Genomic DNA, 22,277 nt, shown 5'->3' on the forward strand with positions numbered 1-22,277 from the left:
GAGATGCAAGAAAAAAGCTCATAAACACCTTCTCAAGGGCAACGAGGAAAGGGAAATAAATGCTGGCCCAGCCAGTCACACCCACAAACCATTAATCCATAAAGAAGATGACCACATTCAGGAAAGACAGGCTGAGGTGACACAGCTTACTTTAAGCAGGGACTTAGAAGTATATCTACATGGGCATGATATTCAGGAATATGGGAAAAGGCAAAAAAATGTAATTAATTTCACATTTTATTTCCGTCTCACCTGATCATCAACAATCCCTTTGCTTATATTTTTCGCTCGCTGTCTCTTTGTCAATTTATTCAACTCATTCCTTCCCCCTTCAAAACAGACATCCCTGTCACCAGCATAAATCACAATATTTGCCAGCAGATTTCAGTTCTGATGTTTGTTCAGTCGACTTGAAATATTAACTCCGCTTTTATTTCATCAGAGCCTGCCAAGCTGTTTACTTTCCTCAGCACTTTGTTTTATTTTTGTTTCAGATCTCTGACATATTTCTTTGGTTTTACCGTTTCTTTAAAATAAATTTCACGGGATGATGAAATCATTGGCAAAAGAAGCATTTGATGACCTTCATTAATTGCCTTTAGCTGTGACCATTCTACAAGGCAGTTTGAAGCCAAACATATTTTGTGGGTCTGAATTCACACTTAATCCAGCCCGGGTAATAACTTCAGATTTCTTTACCAGAGGAGATCAGTGAAATGAGACAGGTTTTTTGCCAAATTGCTGCTGGTTTTATGGTTGCTATTGGTGAAATTGGCCTTGGTTACAATTTTTATCATTTGAATGAAAGTCCTACCACCAATTGTGGTAAGATTTGAAACAGTATCTATCATGTAATAACCAGTGTCTCTGTATTACCTGCTGAGTGACTTAACTACTCTAATATGGTGTCCCTATCGCTAGTTACTTTGAAAACAAGAACAAGGGTGTGATCAAATTATGTGTAACTTGGAAGAATGGTCAGAAGACAGCTGGAACCATAAAGTCTTAATTTTACCAAGGCATAGACAATGGTTTATCCAGCCACAGCACAGAGGCAGAGGGGGAGAGTGCAGATATTATGGAGCTGGTGTTGGACAAATTTGGTGATGGAGACAATCATAAGACATAAATCAAAAAAGGTCCTCAATGTTGTGAACAAGCCTTGTTTTCAGATGCTTGTGAAGGATGAGTCTGAAATGCATGGACAATAAAGCGAGGTTTTAATTGAAACTGAAGGTAATTGTTTCCATCTTTTCCAAATACAGGTCACAGAAACGGCAACAAAGTTGTATATGCCTTGCGGAAGTAGTGACTGGACAGAGATAGAAAGGCTTACCAGGAACACCAACAACAGCGAGAAAGGGATAGTAACCAGCCTGAATAATCATCAGTACACCTTCTATTCGAAGTGGCAACGTTGGCCAAGATGCGGTAAGAAAATAAAGACCCGAGGATAAACTCCTGCCCATTGTTGTAACATTCCAGTCTATTGTTCGCAGATTCTGATCCATTGTTGTAACATTCCAGTCTATTGTTGTCAGATTCTGATCCATTGTTGTAACATTCCAGTCTATTGTTGTCAGATTCTGATCCGTTGTTGTCACATTCCAGTCTATTGTTCTCAGATTCTGATCCATTGTTGTCACATTCCAGTCTATTGTTCTCAGATTCTGATCTCTCCACCCCCTCTCTCTGCAGCTGCCGAACCCTGTCAGGGCTGTCGCTGATGCTCCCGCTTATACTATGGGATAAGAGATTGAACAGAGCGCCTTAGTTATAGGAGAGGCAAAGCTTCCTGTGACGCAGTTAGAATCCATAGAGACTGACATCAATCACAGTCACTGAACAAACAGTTCCATTTAACCCCTTTCAATACACCTACAGTGAACCTTCGGTTCACAATTGAAACTGGGCTGGATTGGATGTTAACATCGTTGGCTATTTGTCATATATTCCATCACCAATTACTCTAAAGTTGTATGTGGTGAGGGACAATGATGGATGTTTTCATTCTGCAGGTTAAGAGGCTCAGCCTTGTTGTCCACATGCAATGCTGTAACCACCTGCATCAATACACTACCCACCCCCCCCAAAAAAAGACAAGCTAAATGTCATTACTGTGTTGATTGCTCCTACACAAAAAAATATGCTGACCAAAATTGGGTTGGCCTTGCAGAGAAAGTGTGGATTTCTCACTGCTGTAATAAAACAACATTGTATGTTGAAGATACAAAGTTCTTCATTGCAGTTTATGAACTTTAAAGCAGTAACATTTACATTTCTTGATTCAACTGACCAAAACTAAAATCAAATGTGGTGTATACAAGGATGTTGTTCATTAAAGCCCATGGGACTAAAGAGCCTGGGACAGAATGAATGTGACATTGGTTCGGAGACAGAGAGGAATGGGGGCAATGTCTGTAGAGACTGGAGAGGAGCGCAGTGATATCCCAATGTCACCAGTATTTAGCAAGCACTTATTCTAACAGATGGAATGAAATGTAATGCAGAGCAAGGAAACAGGTTATATTTGGGAGATGGAATACCAAACAACAATATGAACACACCATGATAATTTAAAATGTAATAGGAAATTATATTTTATGTAAACACTGTTTAATCATGGGGTATGCAGAATGATAAAATTGTTCATATACGCACAGGGTATTCAGAAATAAAAGCAGACAAAGATTTCAAAATAACAAGGTTTAGAGCTGGATGAACACAACAGGCCAAGCAGCATCTTCGGAGCACGGGATTTCAAAATGTTAGGTGTATAGGGACTTTACAGGATAATAATAGTAGGGATATAGTTCACCCCCTGCTGCTGCAGAGATGATGGGCTGAGTGACCTCCATCTTTGCTGTAATTATTCTGAGATTTGTATGAAAATGTTTCAGAGAAGGGCACAGATTGTGCCGTCATGAGTAATCTATTTCTGTTGTCTCATGAAGTGCAGCTGCCTTGGAAATTTATCTTCAATCAAAATCGATTTCCTGAAATTCCTGCATTGAGGAAGATATTCGCAAAATGTTTTTAATAAAGAAGCAGACGCTGGTGTAATACACGTGTAACCAGCCCAATGGCTCTCACAGAATCAGGAATGGACGATATTGTCCAAATATAACCAAGTTCAACATCTGGACCTATCAAGAAAAGCAAAATTCTGGAGATTAACGAAACCTGAAATAGAAGTTAGTGGAGAAATGCAAAATATGAGGCAACATCCAGAGACAGATTTAAAGTTAACAGATCTGGTCTGTTATGAATCTGTTCTGAAAAAGTCATGTTGCAGATGCTGCTAGACATGATCATTTTTATTCCAGCATTTCTTTTCTTTCTTTTGGACTGTCACAATTTGTCTGATCTGAATCAGTACAGTGAAGCTGCCATTTGAGTTGACCTTCAAGTATTTGTGAATGGTCATTAAAGGAGACATTGCAAAGTTTCTTTAATAAAGATCCCAAGTATCGATGGCATGTTACATTGAGATAAACTGCCATGAAAAGTTTGAACTCAGTGGCACTGATATCGCACGATCAGTCCTCTTATTGAAAATGATGTGGGTCCTTACCTCAATGTCATACCATGCTCCTGATGTCGCTGGGGTTACACTCATCCAGCAAAGTCTTACCTTTCTGAGACTTTGGGCTCAACTTTGAAAACAGAAAATATCTTGATATTTTTAATAGGATGCACTCAACCATGGGTTTTAGCAGGCTCTCGCAATGGCTGAGTTTATTTGTCATCACCAATAGCTCTGGAGAAAGTAACAGCGAGCTACCTTCCTGAAACACTTCCAATCCAAATGCTGCAGACATGCACACAGAGCTGTTTGTTAGGGATTCCAGGATTTTTTTTCAATACATTATAGTCAAGGAACAGCAATTTAGTGCCTATCCAGGATGACAAGTGACTTGAATGACTACTTTCAGAGATTGATTTCCCCATTGTCCAGTCGAGGACATTACCAGTGCAGGAGTGTCTCCAATTTGCATTGATCACATTTTTGTTCAGGGCCCATAATGCCACAATGAGTGAAGTAACATGGGTGGCATGGGAAGTTACTCTGATCTCACTTCAAATGATGTTGGAACATGAGCTAAAACACTAAAGAGTGAAAGTACAGAACACCGTGCTCATTGTTCTCACAATATTCCAAAGCTTTTTTTCGGTACGGACTTCCGATTCTGTCAGCAGATGTTTGTCCTATTTGTGATGAGGCTAGTTGGTGTCTGGATTGCACTGCTTAGGAGGGTGGTTGAGGCAGGGAACATCCCAAACTTTAAAAGCATTTGGATCAGCACCTTTTGGTGTAGTCTCAATGGGCCTTTTCTCAATTGTATGGTTCTGTGTGGGAGCAGCCATGAAAGGTCTGATGTATTCTGAAGTACTGGCCAATGGCACTTGTTTGTCTGTTCCATCAACTCTGTTCAGAAAGTTTTTCAAAACAGCATCACTCAGACAGTATCAGCACTTACTCAGCCGAGGACAGCCCAGCTATCTCTGAAGACATGCAGGATTTTTCAAATGGTCAGTGCAAGGTTATTCCAGCTATTTATCACCATTATTTTAACGAAACCAATAAAATGGATACAGCTTTCCCTTCATTAGAATAAAATATTTTATCTGTTATGGCGTCATTCCTCAAAAGAAGAACAGACTCCTTCTTCCCATGCACACACTTTGAGAATGTATTTGTTTTCCTGCCGGTTCTTAATCCCCACTCCCCTCCAGTGCTGTTTCCATGATTTGGTTCCATGTTCATGCCACACAAATATGCATTTCCAAAGAGAATGTTTCTGTTTGAGCCAAGATCGTGAATGCTCACAAACTAACAGATCATATTCCTCAGCACCGTTTCACAGTCCTCAGTTCTTGCAGCAGTCTATGTCGTTATTCCAAATTATGTGGCATCATTCAGGTTTAACTGATGAATGGCTAACAAGAACAGTTCTTCAGTGTTGCTGGGCAGGAATTATCTCCAACAGGAGGCAATCCAAAAGCACCACCTTGATATTCAATGATATAATCAACTTCTAGTGACAAATATCCAGTGTGTAACTATTCATCAGAAATTCAGCAAATCATAGAGTCAGAAAGTTGTGAAGAATGGAAACAGAGGCTTCAGTTCACTTCATCCATACCAATTACATCTACCCAGTAAATCTTGTCCCATTTGCTAGCTTTTGACCCATATCCTTCTAAACCTTTCCAAGTCACATACCCATCTTTTCAAATGTTGTAATTGTACCAAACTCCATTACTTCCCCTTGCAGCTCATTCCACACACTCACCTCCCTCTCTGTGTGAAAAAGTTACCCCTGAGGTTCCTTCTGAATCTTTTCCAGCTCACCTTAAACTCGCACCCTCCAATTTTGGACTCCCCCACCCCGCTGAAAACACCTTGTCTAGATACCCTATCTATTCCCCTCCTGACTTTATAAATCTCAGTAAGGTCACCCCTCAGCTTCCGAATCTCCAGGCAAAAGCTATTCGGTTTCTCCCTGCAGCTCAAACCTTCCAAACCGGGCAAATTCTTATGAATCTTTTCTGAACCTTTTCAATTTTTACAACATCCTTCCGATAGCAGGGAGACGAGAATTGCATGCAATATTCCAAAAGTGGCCTAACCAGTGTACAGTCGCAACACGACCTCCCAACAACTACACGCAATGCACTGACCAATAAAGGCAAGTTGTACCAAATGCAACAGGAGTAGACTCCCAACTTTAAGGGCATTTAAATGGTCATTGGATAAACATATGGATGATAATGGAATAGTGTAGTTTAGATGGACTTCAGATTGTTCACATTTCGGCACAAAATCGAGGGCCGAAGGGCCGGCACTGCACTGTAATATTCTGTTATATGTTAAATGCTTTCTTTACTATCCTATCTATCTCTGAATCCACTTTCAAGGAACCAAGCGCCTGCACACCAGGACTCATTGCTCAGCAATACTCCCCAGGGCCTTACCATTTAGAGTACAAGTTCTGACCTAAGTTGATTTCCAAAACGCAACATGTCAGATTTATTCAAATTAAATCTACCTACCATTCCTTGGTCCATTGTCCCATCTGATCAAGATCCCATTGTACGCTGAAGTAACCTTTTTCAGTGTCCACTACATTTCCAATTTGGTGAACTTCCAGCTGGAAGTTTTCAAGGTCAATTGATGCTGGTCTAGCTCCACTAAAATCCCAAATGAATTAAAAAGAAAGTTTGATTTTCCAGAAAAAATATTGATCTATAGAGCTAATTGCTAAAATGTTGTGGGACATATTTGCAAAATGCAGTTCATGCATAATGTGAAGGAAAAAGATAAATCACAGCTCAGGTCACAGATAATTAAAGATAATGCAGCATTTTTGAAGCAGCTGGAGGAGCACTCAAAATGCCATGCCGAGTGGGTGTCGACTTCAAGATAAGTGTGATTAATGTAGTTTTGTTTTTTTGATTGGAATAGACATGTTGAGCTGAAGGTCCTGTTTTTATGCTGAATGGATCTCTGACCTTAATTTTTGAAAACAGAAAAAGCAGTCTCACAATTTCCATAATATGTCAGCTTTTGTGCTCCTGAGATGCTGTTTGGCCAGCTGTGTTCATCCAGCTTCACACTTTCTTATCGTGGATTCTCCAGCATCTGCAGTTCCCATTATCTCTGATCACAATTTCCATATGTTGCGAGCATCAAGTGATGAGGATTGCAATCTCCAAGACCACACAGCATCCTGGCTTGAGTCTATATCATTGTCCATTCATTGACACTTCTTCAAAATCCTGAACATCTGCATGAAACATATGTTAGTGTCCCGGGGTTTCACCATCATATTCTGAACGGAAATTAGACAGAGGCAATAAATGCTGGTCTTGCCAACAAAAGTCATCTCACCAGAACAAATAAAAGTAATCTGTACTATTAAAGACATATATTCAGCCCAATCTGTTTATTAAAGCGGTTTTATTGAGATTTTAACTTTGTTCTATGTCTCTGATCTTTCTGAAAATCCATGAGGCTTTCTTGAGTATTTTCAGAGTGTCGTTTCAAAATCGTATTTGGAAGTTATACCCATCATTCTGAAAGGGAGAGCCTTCGTGGCCAGCTGCCCCTAACCCTCGCCCCTCACCTCGATCCCAGGCCGCACATCTGCTAATGTGGTAGACTGCATCCGATGTTCCCATTGTGGCTCCGCTACATCGGAGAAACCAAGCGGAGGCTTGGGGACAACTTTGCAGATCACCCATGCTCGGTTCGCACTAAACACCTCCCCCTTCCATTCTGCAAATGACATGTCCATCCTGGGCCTCCTGCAGTGCCACAACGATGCCACCTGAAGGTTGCAGGAACAGCAACTCATATTCCGCTTGGGAACCCTGCAGCCCAATGGTATCAATGTGGATTTCACAAGCTTCAAAATCTCCCCTCCCCCACTGCACCCCAAAACCAGCCCAGCTCGTCCCCGCCTCCCTAACCTGTTCTTCCTCTCACCTGCCCCCTCCTTCTACCTCAAGCCACACCTCCATCTCATACCAACAAACCTCATCCCGACCCCTTGACCAGTTCGTCCTTCCCGGACTGACCGATCCCCTACCTACCTCCCCAACTACACTCACCTTTACTGGCTCCATCCCTGCCTCTTTGACCTGCCTGCCTCCTCTCCACCTATCTTCTCCTCCGCAGCAGCAGCTACGCACTGATGATGGCTTCTCGACTGGAGACGAAACGTTTGTAATTCATTTGCCAAACTCGGGGAACAAACCAACAGCCAACTATCTTCTCCTCTATCCATCTTCGGTCCGCCTCCCCCTCTCTCCCTATTTATTCCAGAACCCTCTCCCCATCCCCCTTTTCTGAAGGATGGTCTAGGCCCGAAACACCAGCTTTTGTGCCCCTGAGATGCTGCTTGTCCTGCTGTGTCCATCCAGCTCCACAGCTTGTTATCTCACACTCTCCAGCTTCCGCAGTTCCCATTGTCTCCCCCTGGTTGGTGGAAGAATAACCCCGCCCACCCGCTGCGCGAATGACGTGAACAAAAACAAAGCCCCGCGGGTCCGGCAGCTTCTGTGACGGAGTAAACACAGTTGACGTTTCGGGTCTGGTGATCCTTGCTCAGAACAGAGTTTACGTTTCCGGTCTGGTAACCCCTACTTAGAACTGGGCCCTGCCCTTGTCCTCTGATTGGTTGGAGGAGAAGCATTTCCGCTGCCTTTTCTGTCCAGCCTCTTGCTTGCTATTGGTCGTTCGATATCAAACCGGCGTATTCAGCTATGGTGCATGCGCACAGCTCATTGTGACTGTGAGCATGCGTACTGAGAGGGATATCCGGAATGAAATGGTTCTCCATGAGAGCCACAAGCGGTGAGGACAGGTTAAAGGGGAGGGCAGCTTCGGTGCTGTATTCCAGCAAGAGGGCTGCGTGATTGCTCAGTTTAGGTCTCAGGTCCCAAACAGGGGTCTTCCGATGCCGCTTTTAGTTTGCAGAGAGCCTCAGGCTTCCTCCCTGAAACAGGCCTAGACTGTCCTGTGAGAGGGAAGGTCCTGTCAGCTTTTACCCTGTCAAGCCACTTCAGAATGTGATTACAGCAATGAGAGGTGTTCTCAGTAAAGCAGAACTCCAATGTGCACTCACTGGTTAGAGGTCTTTCCACTGTGTCCTGTGTCAGCACCCTCACTGAGTTTTTAAATAATGTTTGGCTTGAATCTGAGAGTTGAACGGCGACGTCTGGGCTGTGAGCAGCAGTTGTGCTCCAAAAAAATACAAAATCAATTATTGGTTTCTGAGGCCAGGCCTGGAAGTTAATTGCAGGTTGTTTCTTATTTGAAAACTGTGTAGACGCTTTTGGCCATTAATAATTTCAGCATCTGAGAACTGGTGCCAGCAAGTCTGGGAGACAATGTGGTCAAACAGAAGGACTTCAAAACTGGGCCAAATTCACATCTTTGATGCTGAGCTGGCTGCTGGTGTGACAGAGCCTCAGAGAAAGACCACATAATGGAGGGAGAGAGCTGAACAGGGTCGGGCTGTGTGGTTTGGATATTGGGGTTATTCTTTGCCCATCACCCCACCACAAAATCCAGCCAGTTGTTTCTCTCATTGTCCCTCTTCCCCAACACTACCCACTTCTGTACCTCCAGCCCCTATCCCACCCCTTGCTTCCCCCAGTATCAGCAAACTTCCAAAGATATTTCTGACATACTCTGTTACTTTTCTCAGAACATTCAACAACTTGAAAACTGGATTGAAAATGAGAGACAGAGCAGCCACTGCAGAAGCTTCCAAAATCACTCTGCACTTTCTTGAACTGCTGCAATCCACGTGGTGATGTAGCTCCCATGTTGCAAATTGGTAAGGAGTTGTAGGATTTTCATCCAGTGGTGATAAGGTCGTGCTGTTTTTTTGTGTCAGTTGTTGTCATTTTGTTCTTATGTTCCACCTTCAACAGAATAGAAACATAGAAAATAGGAGCAGGCGCAGGCCATTGTAGCTTTCGATCCTTCTCTGCTGGTCACTTTTGATCATGGCTGATCATTCTACTCAGCTTCTTCCCACTTTAGTGCCAGACCCTTTGATCCCTTAAGCCCCGACAACTATACATATCATCTTATTCTTGTTAACATCCAGTGTTCGCCCTTGACTGCTTTCTGTGGCAGCAAATTTCACAGGGTCACCAGTCTCTGTATTTTTAAAAATTTCCTCATTTTAATCCTGAACAGCGGAGCCCATGCCCCGAAGCTCCGACTCCCTGGTCATTGACAACATCCTTCCTGTATTTACCTAGAATTTTATTGGTTTCTGTGAAATCTTTCCTCGTTCTTCTAAACTCCAGTGAATTTCATCCTAACCAATCCATCCTATTCTTATATGTAAGTCTTGCCATCCCAGGAATCAGTCTGATCAACTGTTGCGAATAGCCTCCATAGCCAGAAGCTCCTTCATCAGATAAAAATTCCAAATTTACACATACCATCCCAGGTGTGGTCTCACTAAGATCCTGTAGAATTTCAGTAAGACATCCCTGCTCCTGTACTCAAACGCTCTAACTCTGCAGGTCAAAATACCATTTGCCTTCTTCACCCCCTGCTACACCTGCATGCTTACTGTCAGTGACTTGTGTTTTCCTAGTTTTGTAATCCAACTGGATAATCTCGAACTGAGACGCATTTCTCATTTAAATAACTAATTGATTGTATGAATACCTGGGATCCACCACTGACCACCGTACAACACTGGTTACTGACTGGCACACAAGAAATGACTGTTTATTCTGACTGTTTCTGTGTGCGAAACAGTTCTGTATCCCTGTGAATACTCAATCTCCCATGCTTTAAATTTACGTGCTTATCTCTTCTGTGGGACCTTTTGAACACTTTCACAAAGCCCACGTAAGCTATGTCCACTGCCTTTTCAACTCTAAATGTTGCACTCTTGAAACATTCCAGCAGATTTGTCCAGCATGATTTCCCTTTCATAAATCCATACTGACTTTAATTCTGTCACTGTTTTCCAGTGTTAAGTTTAAGGTTTATAGTTCTCAGGCTTCTCCCACATCCCTTCTAAACCAAAGGATTAATATCAGCCACTCTCCAGTCATCTGGCACCCACCAAATATTTACAGCTGATAAAAATTCCTGCAATTTCCTCCCTTACTTCCCACAATGTCCTGGAATACACTCGATCAGGTCCTGATGATTTATCCACCTTTGTATTTTCGAAGACATTTAGCACTTTGTCTCCTGTAATGTGAACTATTTTCAAAATATCAAAAATTATTTGAGTTCTCTAGCCTCCTTCGTTACAACTTGTCCATGCCGACCAGGCTTCCCAAACTGAACGAGTCCCACTTGCTTGAGTTGAGTCCATATCCCTCTCAATCTTTCCTGTTCATGCAGCTGTCCAAATGTCTTTTAAATATTGGAAGTGTACCTGCATCTGCCACTTCCTTTGGCAGTTCATTCCACATAGAAACAACCCTCTGTTTGAAACAGCTCCTCATGGCTGCCCTTCAAATCTTTCTCCTCTTCCGTTAAAAATTACGCTGTTGTTTAGACTCCCCGATCCAAGGGAGAAGACCCTTGCTGTTCACATTATACCCCTCACGATTTTATAAACCTCTCAAGTCAATGCTCAACCTCCTATTTTCCAGTGAAGTCCCAGTCTCTCCTCATAACTCATACCCTCCAGTACTGGTAACCTATAGACTGTAAGTGTAGCATGAAGCCACCAGGAGTAGAAAGTTAATCCAGCCACGAGAAGCATCACCTAACCTCCATCTCTTTGGCCCTTCGTCAAATAGTATGGCAATAAGCACTGTCCAGATTCAGGCATGAACAGGGAACATTTCAGCTTGCTTTCTGCAGCCCCCGAGTCTTGAAATTCCCCTCCCAAATGAAAAGGGATCTTCCATTCACCTTATCTGTACTCTTCATGATTTTATATACATATAAATCACCCCTCCATTCTTAGACTGCAGTGGAAAAATGCCTCAACCGATCAAGCCTCTCCTTGTGATTCTCAACCTCCATTCCTGGCAACTTCCTGCTAAGTCTTTGCTGAATCCTCCCCAGGTTGATGATATCCTTCGAAGAACAGGAGATCTGAAGTGGACACATTACTCCAGAAGAGGCCTCACTGATGTTCTGCACAATTTCAACATAACGTCCCACCTCCTATACTCTAAAGGCCTGAGCAGTGAAGGCAAGTAGGCTAAACTCCGACCTAACCACCCTTTCTACATGTGACGCCAACCTCACAGAATTCAGGGCCTGAACCTTGAGGTCTCTCTTTTCGACAACACTAACCCCAAGGCCCTACATTTAATTGTACAAATACTGATCTTGTTTGTTTTACCAAAATGAAATACCTCGCCTTTATCCAAATTAAACACCACCTGCCATTCCTCAGCCTCTTAACCCTATAAATCAAGATCTCTTTGTAATCTTGGACATCCGCACATCCTTCTTAAATCTGCCCCCTCTCACTTTAAATCTGTACACTCTTTTCCATTCCCCATCCCTGGGAAAAAGACGCCGTGCATTCTTCCTGTCTAAGCCCCTCATGATTTTATCCACCTCAGTAAGGTCACCGCTCGTTCTCTTACATTCCAAGGAATAAAGCCCAATTCTGGACAACCTCTCCTCAGAACTCAGGCCTACTATTCCTAGCAACATCCTTGTAACTCTTCTTTGCACGTTTTCCAGTTTAACTGTGCCTTTCCTGTAACAGGGTGACCAAAACTGTACACCACACTGCAGGTGTGGCCTCACCAATGACTTGTATATCTTTAACATAACGTCCCAACTCTTAAATGCAATGCATCAACCGAAAAAGGCCAGCATGCTAAATGCTTTCTTCACCACCCTGTCTACCTGTGATGCTGCTTTCCACCAACTATGCGCTTGTGCTTCTTGGTCTCTCTGCTCCACAATATTCCTCAGAACCTTACCATTCACTGTATAACTCCTACCTTGGCTGAACTTTCCAAAGGCCAACACCTCACGCTTAGCTGTGTTGAATTTAATTTGGCAATCCTCAGCCCACTTCCCCATCTGATCACAATCCCCCTGTAATTTTTGATACCTCAGCGATACCTCTTAAGTTTGCAGATGATACAAAATTACTAATCGTGCCATATACATTCACATCCAGATTATTTATGTAAGGGACAAATAACAAAGGTCCCAGTATCGGCCCCCGTGGCACACCATTAGCCACAGGCCTCCAGTCCGAGAACCAACATTCAGCCATCACGCTATGCTTCCTACCGTCGACCCAATTTCGAATCCCATAAGCTAGCTGTCCTGGATCCCACACAACCGAACCTTCATGACCAGGCTGCTGTATGGGACCTTGTTAAAGGCCTTACTAAAGTCCATATAGACAGCATTCGCTGCCCTAATCTCATCAATTCTCTTGCTTACCTCCTCAAAAAACTTGAATAGATTGTCAGACATGATTCCTGTGCACAAAATCATGCTGACAATCCCTCATCGTATCTTGAATATCCCAGCTTTGGTTGATCGACTCCCTAAATATCATCTTCAATACCTTGTCTACCACTGGTTCACTGGCCTGTAGTTCCCTGGCTGGTCTTTGCTACCTTTCTTAACCAATGGGACAACATTAGCCAACCTCCAGTCTTCTGGAATTTCAGTAGTGAGAAAAGATGAAGGGAAAAATCTCTGCAAGGGCCTCTGCAGTTTCTTCCCCTGCCTCCCACAGTGTCCAAAGATGGACTTCATCAGGTCCAGTGGAATTAACAACCTTAATGTGCTTTAAGGTTGCAAACGCCACCTTGATGGTCCGAAACATCCCCACTTGCTTCCCTTGTTTCCTTAGCATCCATGATTCTCTGCTTAGTAAACACTGAGGAGAAATACTCGTTAAAAATCTCCCCCATCTCCGTGAGCTGTTTTCAAACCAAAATATTTCGACCCCTGACTTGTCCCCCCTCCATTTCTTTCTCAACAGTAAAACTTGATGCAATATATTCCTTTCAAATCTCTCTCCTCTCCAGATGCTCAACACAGAGTTGATCTCTTTCATCTTTATGGAGCCCTGCTTGCTCTCTCGGTGCTCTCTTGCTCTTAGTGCACTTGCAGAAACTCTTGGAATTATTCTTAAGCTTATCAACCAAGGCAGTTTCATGTTACCTTTTTGCCATCCTGATCTCCTGTTTAAGAATGCCCCTAACACTGTTTACACTTTCAAGAGATTTATTTGAGCCGAGTTTTTATTTATATCTACTAATTTATTTTTTTTTATTCTTGACTAAAACCTGAGTATCTTTTTTCACCCATTGTTCTCTAATCGTACCAGCCTTACCTTTCACTCTTACGGGGACATAATGACTCTGAATTGTCACATTTTTGAAAGCCCCCCCACACTTATCAGACATCCTTATCCCTGCCGTCTACTCATGTCAACGTTTGAAAGTTATCAAAACAGAAGCTGCTGGAAAAGCTTAGCAGGTCTGGCAGCATCTGTGAAGGACAAATCAGAGTTAATGTTGTGGGTCTGTTAATCCTTCCTCAGAAGTGTTGAAAGTTCTTTTCTTACAGCATTAAAATTTGCCTTACTCCAGTTAAAGCTTTTTCTTTTTCTGGAAGGCATATCCTGTTCCATAATTGTTTTAAAACTGACAGTAATTCTGTCACAAGACTCAAAGTTTCCCTGTACTGTCACTTCAGTCACTTGCTACGCCTTATTTTTTTTTTCCATAGGAGCATCGATTTATTGATAAAGAAAAAATTCTTGAACACATTTCAGAAAATACTCCCCATCTAAACCTTTAACACTATGGCAGTCCCATTAAATGTTTGGAAACTGAAAATCACCGATTATGACCTTGTTATTCTTACACATATCTGAGATCCCTCTGCATATTTGTTCCTCAGTTTCCCTCTGACTATGAGGAAGCCTATGGTACAATCCCATCAGATGATTGTTCCTTTCTTATTTCTTATTTCTTATTTCTAATTTCAGCATATGTTTTCATGGGATGATTTTTCAGAAACATCTCTTCTAGTGATAGCAGCAATGTTTTCCTTATTTAAAAAAAATTCCTGCAATTAGCCCATATTCGCTCCAAACCATTCAAATTCATGTACTTACCTGAATGTTTTTCAAACATCGTAACCACCCACATCCTTCACTTCCTCTGGCAGTTCATTCCACACACTGAGCACTCTATATAAAACAAAAAGATGCCCGTCATGTCTTTTTTAAAATCTTTCTCCTCTCATTTTAAAAATATGCCCCTGGTTTTGAAATCCCCCACCTGAGGGATAAAACCTTTGTTATTCCTTATCTGTGTCTCATTATTTTATTAACCTACATAAGGTCATCCCTCAACCTCTTACCTTCCCGTGAAAGAAGTTCCCACCAATCCAGCGTATTTTTATAACTCAACGCCTCCATTCCCGGCAATATCCTGGTAAGTGTTTTTCCAAACCCACTCCAGTTTAACAATATTCTTCCCAGAACAGGACAACCAGAGCAGCACACAGTTCTCCAGAAGAGGACTCTCCATCATCACTTCCCAGCTCCTGTACTCAGGCCTGAGCAATGAAGATAAGTGTGCTAAATGCCTTCCACATACCGTGTCTACCTGTGATGCAAATTTCAAATAATTATGTGCCTGAAACCCTCGGTTTTTTCTGATCTGCAACACTACCCAGAGCCCAACCATTAATTGTGTCAGTCCTGCCTTTTGAAGTATTGCGTTGTGGTAAAACAAACATTTATCCAAACAAAATTCAATCTGCCATTCCTCAGCCCATTGCCCCAATTGATCAAGATCTCTCTGAAACCCAGAAAGCTACGAGGCCATCTCCCTTACTTTGACAACAAATAATAATCAGTGAAATGATGTTCTCCTTCATTTGTACAAGGAAGGGGTCAGACCAAATCTCGAATACCATATGCAGGTTTTGGTCTTCTGTTGTTTTATTCAAAGTGGCTCAGAGGAGGTTTACAAGATTGAAACCTGGAATCAGTGGGTTGTCTGAGGAAGATGGATTGGGCAGGAAAGAGGGAAAAGTGTTTGTCAGGAGCTGCTGATTAAAACAGGAAGCTGACGTGAGCCAGGATATAGGGTGTATTGTATTTTATAAGGTGAATTTATTCAAACTTGTGCCGCATGCATGCGGAAGAGGTCTATAAGCCTAGCTCGGAGACACTCTTCCATTTCCAGCTACTCGGAAACGGCATATTAAGGCATTTTCACATCAGAATGGTTGCATGTAACATTGATATAAAATAAATTTCAATGTCAGTTACTTACTACAAAACAGGATGCTGTTCAGTTTCTGTCAACGTTCTGAGTCCTCGAATTTCAACAGGACTGCCACTTCCATACTATCTTCAGAGCTTCTCTACCCCACCGTCAGCTCACAGCTGGGTGAGTAATACTTACATGACTATCAGAAGCTATACAGATAGTTTCAGAGCCCTAAGTAACTGTTGATGTTTCGCTGTTATGGACCTGCAGTTAAACTGTCTGAGAGATGTTAATGTGAAATCATCTCATTCATTTACATACTTCTATAAATTAAAGTCTTTTGTCTTCATTTGATTCCTACGCAGAGGCTTTAATTTATAGAAGTAAACTCTTATCTACCGACACATCGGTATGCAGACACTGCCCTGAAACTTCCTGCCCAGCTAGGAATTCAGTGTAATGCTTTTGTAACTCCTTATCTTCTCACACATCGGTATGCAGACACTGTCTTAAGCTTCCTGACTAAATTAAAACTAGAATCAAACTGTTTCAAATAGGGTTCGGTGGGGAAATTTTGTAAAGGTGTGAAACCTCTGAAGCATGTAACTTCTGTCACTGGCAAAGGGGCCAGGGCACTGATTTGGTTCTAGCCAGACAAACTGGCCACTTGAAATCTCAATCTGTCACAGTCAACAACTCGAAATTGCCTCCTGCCATTAGCAGCCACTTTACTAGCAATCGATACTGTATCCTGGTCTTTTATGTTGTTGATGTAATAATTGTTTGGTATCCTGATTTTGTCTGTTGTAGTAATCGTTTTCTGTATCATGTCATTGTAAGTTGTGAAATCGTTTTATGTATCATGTCTTTTGTAAGTATAAAAAGCGGGGACTGTCCGCTGCTCGGGGAAAATTACTTGCGAGACTCCGCACTCTGAGTACAGTGATTCTCCGCAGCTTGTGCTTGCTTGGTAATAAAGGGATTTGTGTTTTTTAAACAGGTCAGTGTCTTGTTGTTATTGCAGCAAGTCCGTGAGGGTCTCCAAAAACGAACTTGACATTTGGCGCAAGAGCAGGGTTCCAACATGTACAGCAGTCTCACCTGGAGGGCTGAATAAGTGATCGTTCGAGTGTCAGTGGAGTCAGACAGATGGGCCCGCAAGGTACGATTCACCTTGGTCTCTCTTACTAACCTGCCATCTGTGCGACCCCCTCATCCCTGCGTGTCTCTGTACTGACGGAACCCAGGATAACTCACGGCCTTGAACACTGCTAAATCCTGATGCCTGGAGGTTCGAGTCCCCTGGTGGCCGGGGTTGGAGTCCCCAGGTCAGATAACGGGTAATTTTATAAATCCAGGAGGATAGATTTCACCCGGTGACCGGGGGGTGAAATCCTGTGTCGGGCAATAGGGAAAAGGTAGGGCGTTTCTTGTAAGACCTAGGTACAGTGTAGTTACCGTGTCTGTCTGTTTCCACCACCCTGCGTTCGACCGGTTGTTAAGAGGGGAAATCCCCCACGCGAAGGTCAGGACCCTGAAGTGGGTGTTGAGACTAAGTGCACTGCGGTAGTATACAGGGATAGTAAAAAGTGAAAGCGCTAATAAAAAAAAAGCAAAGGAAAAAATGGGACAAACACTGGATAAATGAGGTGTTGGCACTCCTTTACATCGATTATGCTGGGATAATCCCGAAAATGAAGTACAGTACAGACGCCTGTCAGCATGCTTAAACAAAAGATTGGGAAATGAGAATTGGCCATTGGGGAGAACGCGGGATATCGATCTATGCACTAAAGCAGGAGAGGCACTGGAAAGGGTTAATGTCATTCTAGAGAAAGAGAGCTGAGGAGCTGACTGAAAAATCAAAACTGGCCAGTTGGGTGGATAATGCACGTAGCAGAGGGATCAGTGCCTGTGATAACGAGGGGAAACCAAAAACTTGGGAAGTTTTAAAACTGCAGTGTGAGGATCATGAGACGATGAAAGGGAAAGAGTTAACCAAGAAAGACAGGAGAGAGAACAACGAGACAAGGAATGGGGGCTAGAGCGGCAGGCCGCATTGACAGAAAACAAAAAAAAATCGAAGGTACCTCCTAACGTATCTGGCATGCCGATGTTCCAAATTAATGACATGGATAAGCAAGACCGAGGAGGACTGGGGAAGGCATCCCTGTGCCTCATCGGGACTGCTTCCCCCTCCAGAACCCTACCCGTCCTTGGCCAATCTACATCTGCAGGCAGCCCAACACCGCCATCAGTCCCAGCAACCGCCACCGTACGCTGCCCAAACTAAACCTCCCATAGAATCTCCAAGCGCTTCAGTAGGCAGCCCACATGAATCCCCTGGCAAGCCCACGGCTTGTACAGACCCAAACCTCCTGTCATACCAGATCTAAAACAAAACAGGGAAACAGGAAACAGGGCGCAGGCCAGACGGTCAGTGAGCAAAAGGAGGGACGACAGGATCCTTTTAAAACCCATGAGAAGCCCAGGAAGACATAAGTCCTGGGTGCAGCCTCCTTGACCCTCTAACGACTGTTTACTGTTTCCTGGGGATTCCACAAGTAGCGAAGAATATGATCGTCCCAACTCACATGCAGAGGATAGTGAATGTGAGGACAGAGTTTGGAAGAGATCCTCGAATAGCCCTCGCCTAAAGAAGGACCCCTGTCAGAAAATAAACCCGGCAATTCCCTAATCTCAGACTCTCACCCGAGCCCAGAACAAGGGGGTCAAAATGCAATGCAAATCGATGCGCCTTGGAAGCCACAAAAGATGTGTTTAATTATGTCAAGGGCTCCTGATCGAGCCTGTGCTGCATCTATGCTGCGCTCTCCAGCCCGAGGGGTCAGTCCCAGGAACTTGACCTCCCTCAACCCTATCTGTGCCGCCTTCGGGTTTACCTTCAACTCGCTGTTGCGCAGGAAATGTAGCAACTCCCTCAGTAGGGGGCCATGTTCCTCACTCTTGTCTGTGAACAACAGGATGTCATCCACGTACTGTACAAGCCTGTGTGGCTCACTGAAATCTTTTAAACAGTCTGCCATACACTGGTGGAGAATGCTGGGGCTATAATGGAAACCCTGTGGCAGACAGCTCCACGTGTACTGTTGTCCTGTAAAAGTAAATGCAAATTTGCACTGGTCCTGCTGAACCGGGATAGACCAGAAACCATTCGAGATATCCAGCACTGTGAAATTCCACCCCACCCCGTCGCTTTAAGGCAGGAGAGCGCCTTTCCATCAATGGCACACGCCACTGTTTTGAAACTCACGCCCATTTCTCCAGGTAATGGATACCTCTTGAAACTTGCAGTTTCTCCCATAGCTGTGGCTCCGCTGGGTCTGAGGGCCCACCTGCAACATTAATTCTTTTTTTCCCAAGAATTTCTGATTTTTGTGTCTGGTAAATTTTTGGGGTTTTTTTTAGCATGTATAAATCCAACTCTAGCTTGAAAATTTTTGAACGAACTTTAGTTTCCTTCCCCTCCTGCCACTCTCTAAGTTCAGGACACCATTGTAATGTTAGTGCCCACACTGCCTCCCTGGTTCAGTTTGGTAAATGGGATATGGTGACACTGTGCAAATGAGACATGACACGGGGCAGAGATTCCTCCTGTGTGCTCACCCTGTTGCCCTTCCTCCTGACTGATAGCAATCGTCATGCGGAGTGGGTATTGAAACTGCCCTACCCCGTGTGGTACTACATCACTTACACACGCACAGACATCATACCAAAACTGACAGGTTTACAATAGGCCCTTTAAACTTGAATTATAACGACCAGTTGCCTCCTACTCCACTCATCTGGACACTGTATCTCAGGGATTACCCCCTTGTTCCCAGGTTCTCCCTGCGATTTGTTCCTTATCTCTTCCTGCTCCAGTATTGACCCAGCCACATTTCTGAGCGAACCCCCGCATGACTGCCTGCTGAGGAACCAATTTCTAACCTCTCCCTGCCTGGCCCTTACTGATGCCCCACTTCCTTCTCCGGATCCGGTGTGGATTTTTAACGTCCTCAGGTACACCCACCCAGGATTCCCTGTCTGTTGAAAACCTCCAGGCATTCCTCCTCCCTAAACAATTTCACACTTAAATCTAAACAATTGGCTATTCTCAAATGCGCTGCCCATGCCTCTGTTGATTCAGTAGTTACTCGGGGCAGCGCTTGGGCTGCTCTGGCTGCTAAACAGGCTGCTGCAGACCAAATTTTTATGATACCCTCTATGAACAAGCAGGCGGTAAATCGCACGCCTTCAGACAAGACGGGCATGCCAGACATGGTCACTGTTCGGCACTTACAGGGGGACGCCCCTGCTTCTGAAAAGAATATTTGGAAGACGCATGGATGTTTTCATTCTGCGTCCTCAGGCCTTTGGGTTACACCAATCGGCCAAGTGTGCGTACCTGATACTTTATTACCTATGCTTGGTGACTGTGTGCTTCTGACACCCACATTGACAAGGAGGGAATGAGTGGTATTATGCTACGTACCTGGTGGCAACCCTGAATGACTGAGGCAGCCCAGTCTCGTATAGCATCTTGTCCCACATGCCAGCAAAACAATGTGGGTCAGGGGGTGAGACGCTCACCAGGAAAAGCACCCTTGCCAGGTGGGCCGTTTGAATGCATTCAGCTAGATTTTATTGAACTGCCACGCGTAAACTGTGACGAATATTGTCTTGTCATCGTAGATGTATTCAGTAGGTGGATAGAGGCTTTCCCAAAGACAAACAACAAAGCCTCAACACTAGTAAAACTGTTATTAACTGAAATAGTACCAAGGTTTGGAGTACCGCGACAAATTAGTTCGGAAGACGGCTCTCACATTGTGGGGAAAATTAATAAGGAACTGTGTGGTACATTACACATCCAACAACGATTCCACTGTGCCTACCACCCTCGGGCAGCAGGGATAGTAGAGAGAGCTAATGCAACACTTAAAACCAAACTCACCAAGTTGACACCCGAAACCGGCCTTAATTGGTTAAAGGTTTTGCCACGAGCCTTGTATCACATGCGAATAACACCCCACTCTACTACTGGGCTCTCAGCAGCGGGAATAGTCTATGACTGACCCAGCAGAACAACATGGGATGCCAATACCAGCCCACCCAGCAAAACAGACCTAAATGTGATGGGAGAAGAAATGCGAAGACACTTCTGACAACTAACATCATCTTGAAAGTTTCTCCATTTGCCGGTGAAGTGCGCCTTCGGACCACCTCCGCAGACACCGGAACAAGGCCTCGAGATTCAGGATCGATCATCATGGCCGCAGATTGGAGATTTTGTACTTGTCCGGGACTGGGGTCGCCCCAAGGTGGAAAGGACCGTACCAAGTGTTTCTTCAGACTCCGACAGCTCTTAAAGTTAAAGGACAGAATCGCTGGATCCACTTAAGTGACTCTAAATGATGGATTTCCTCATCGGCATGCAGTTAACCATTGGACTGAGTATTAGTCTGACCATGCATGGCCAGCAGGACAATTTTGTTTTATAAAACACACATACGGCTGCACGGGAATCGGACAGCATGTTACCCGTTGGCACGATCTGTAGAAGCATTATTTGTGGCAACATCTGCCTGGAACCCTAGTCAGCTTTATGAAATAGAGTATTCCGGTAAGCCTTGCTGAAGGGAGAGGGGATCTTGGACACAGGTGTGCAGGGTACATGTGTGAAACTGGTAGTTAGTGGTCTCTCTGGTTGTGTGGACACTCGACCTGGGCATGGGAAGGAAGGGGCTAGCTGTACAAATCCCTACAGCTATCTGTTTTGCTTTAATGGAACTGGAACTTGTTGCGTGCCTGCTCTCGTTACTCATCACCCCCAAAATACTTCCTGGCCCCATCGGTGCATAAAGAGAAATTGCACCACTATAGGAGAATTGTTGAATTGCCCCTGCTTAGAATCTAAGCCCATATCTGTGACCCCGGGCATACAGTAGAGTTGTGGGGATTGCAATGGCACTCATGTAGAAACAGACTATGGGTCATTTCCATTTAACTCCGCAAGTTTCCATCCACGTAAGGATCAGTCCTCCTGGCACAGCTATCAAGAAATACGTGAGTCTGTTTGCCTTCTTAACGAGACCTTCACTGCTACCACTCCAACTCTGCCAGTGCTGTTTGCTGTTGGGACCATTGAGCCCCTCACTGTCCCTTGTCCCCAACAAGTACAAATTCAATGGCGAATTGTCACACGATTCCTGAGCTGGGGGTTTTGCGCTGCATGGCAGAATCCAGTTGTGTTGGGCTCTTCCTTAGGATATGGTTTCCTGGGACTGTCGGCTTGGGATGCTCTCCTGGGGTGGTGGCCACAAAGGAAAATTCGAAATTACCTTGTATGTTGACTCACCGCCCTGGGAAACAGCACAATGACGGCATTGGAGGCAGTCAACCAAGAATTAGCCGAACTTTGGCTCTATGATCAGCAAACCCAATATGCAGTGGACTATCAGCTGGCTCAGCAAGGAGGTGTATGCACTATTAATGGGGACAAGTGCATTACCCACGTCACCAACGAGTCCTATAACATTACCCAGGCTATC

At 44.0% G+C, this 22,277-nt stretch overlaps 2 long non-coding RNA genes across 2 annotated transcripts; one reads left to right on the forward strand and one right to left on the reverse strand.

Moving 5' to 3' along the window:
• Positions 1-1,142: 1,142 nt before the first annotated feature.
• On the reverse strand, positions 1,143-16,117 carry LOC132208756 (uncharacterized). Its single transcript, XR_009444888.1, has 3 exons — positions 15,787-16,117; positions 14,616-14,690; positions 1,143-1,741 (listed from the first exon to the last, which is right to left on the reverse strand). It is a non-coding gene; the product is annotated as an uncharacterized LOC132208756 (long non-coding RNA).
• On the forward strand, positions 8,306-21,466 carry LOC132208755 (uncharacterized). The gene is made up of 5 exons (XR_009444887.1): positions 8,306-8,362; positions 9,219-9,350; positions 15,797-15,903; positions 16,724-16,885; positions 20,419-21,466. It is a non-coding gene; the product is annotated as an uncharacterized LOC132208755 (long non-coding RNA).
• Positions 21,467-22,277: the final 811 nt, after the last annotated feature.

Source organism: Stegostoma tigrinum, unplaced genomic scaffold, assembly GCF_030684315.1.
Source record: "Stegostoma tigrinum isolate sSteTig4 unplaced genomic scaffold, sSteTig4.hap1 scaffold_53, whole genome shotgun sequence".
NCBI classification, from domain to species: Eukaryota; Metazoa; Chordata; class Chondrichthyes; order Orectolobiformes; family Stegostomatidae; genus Stegostoma; species Stegostoma tigrinum.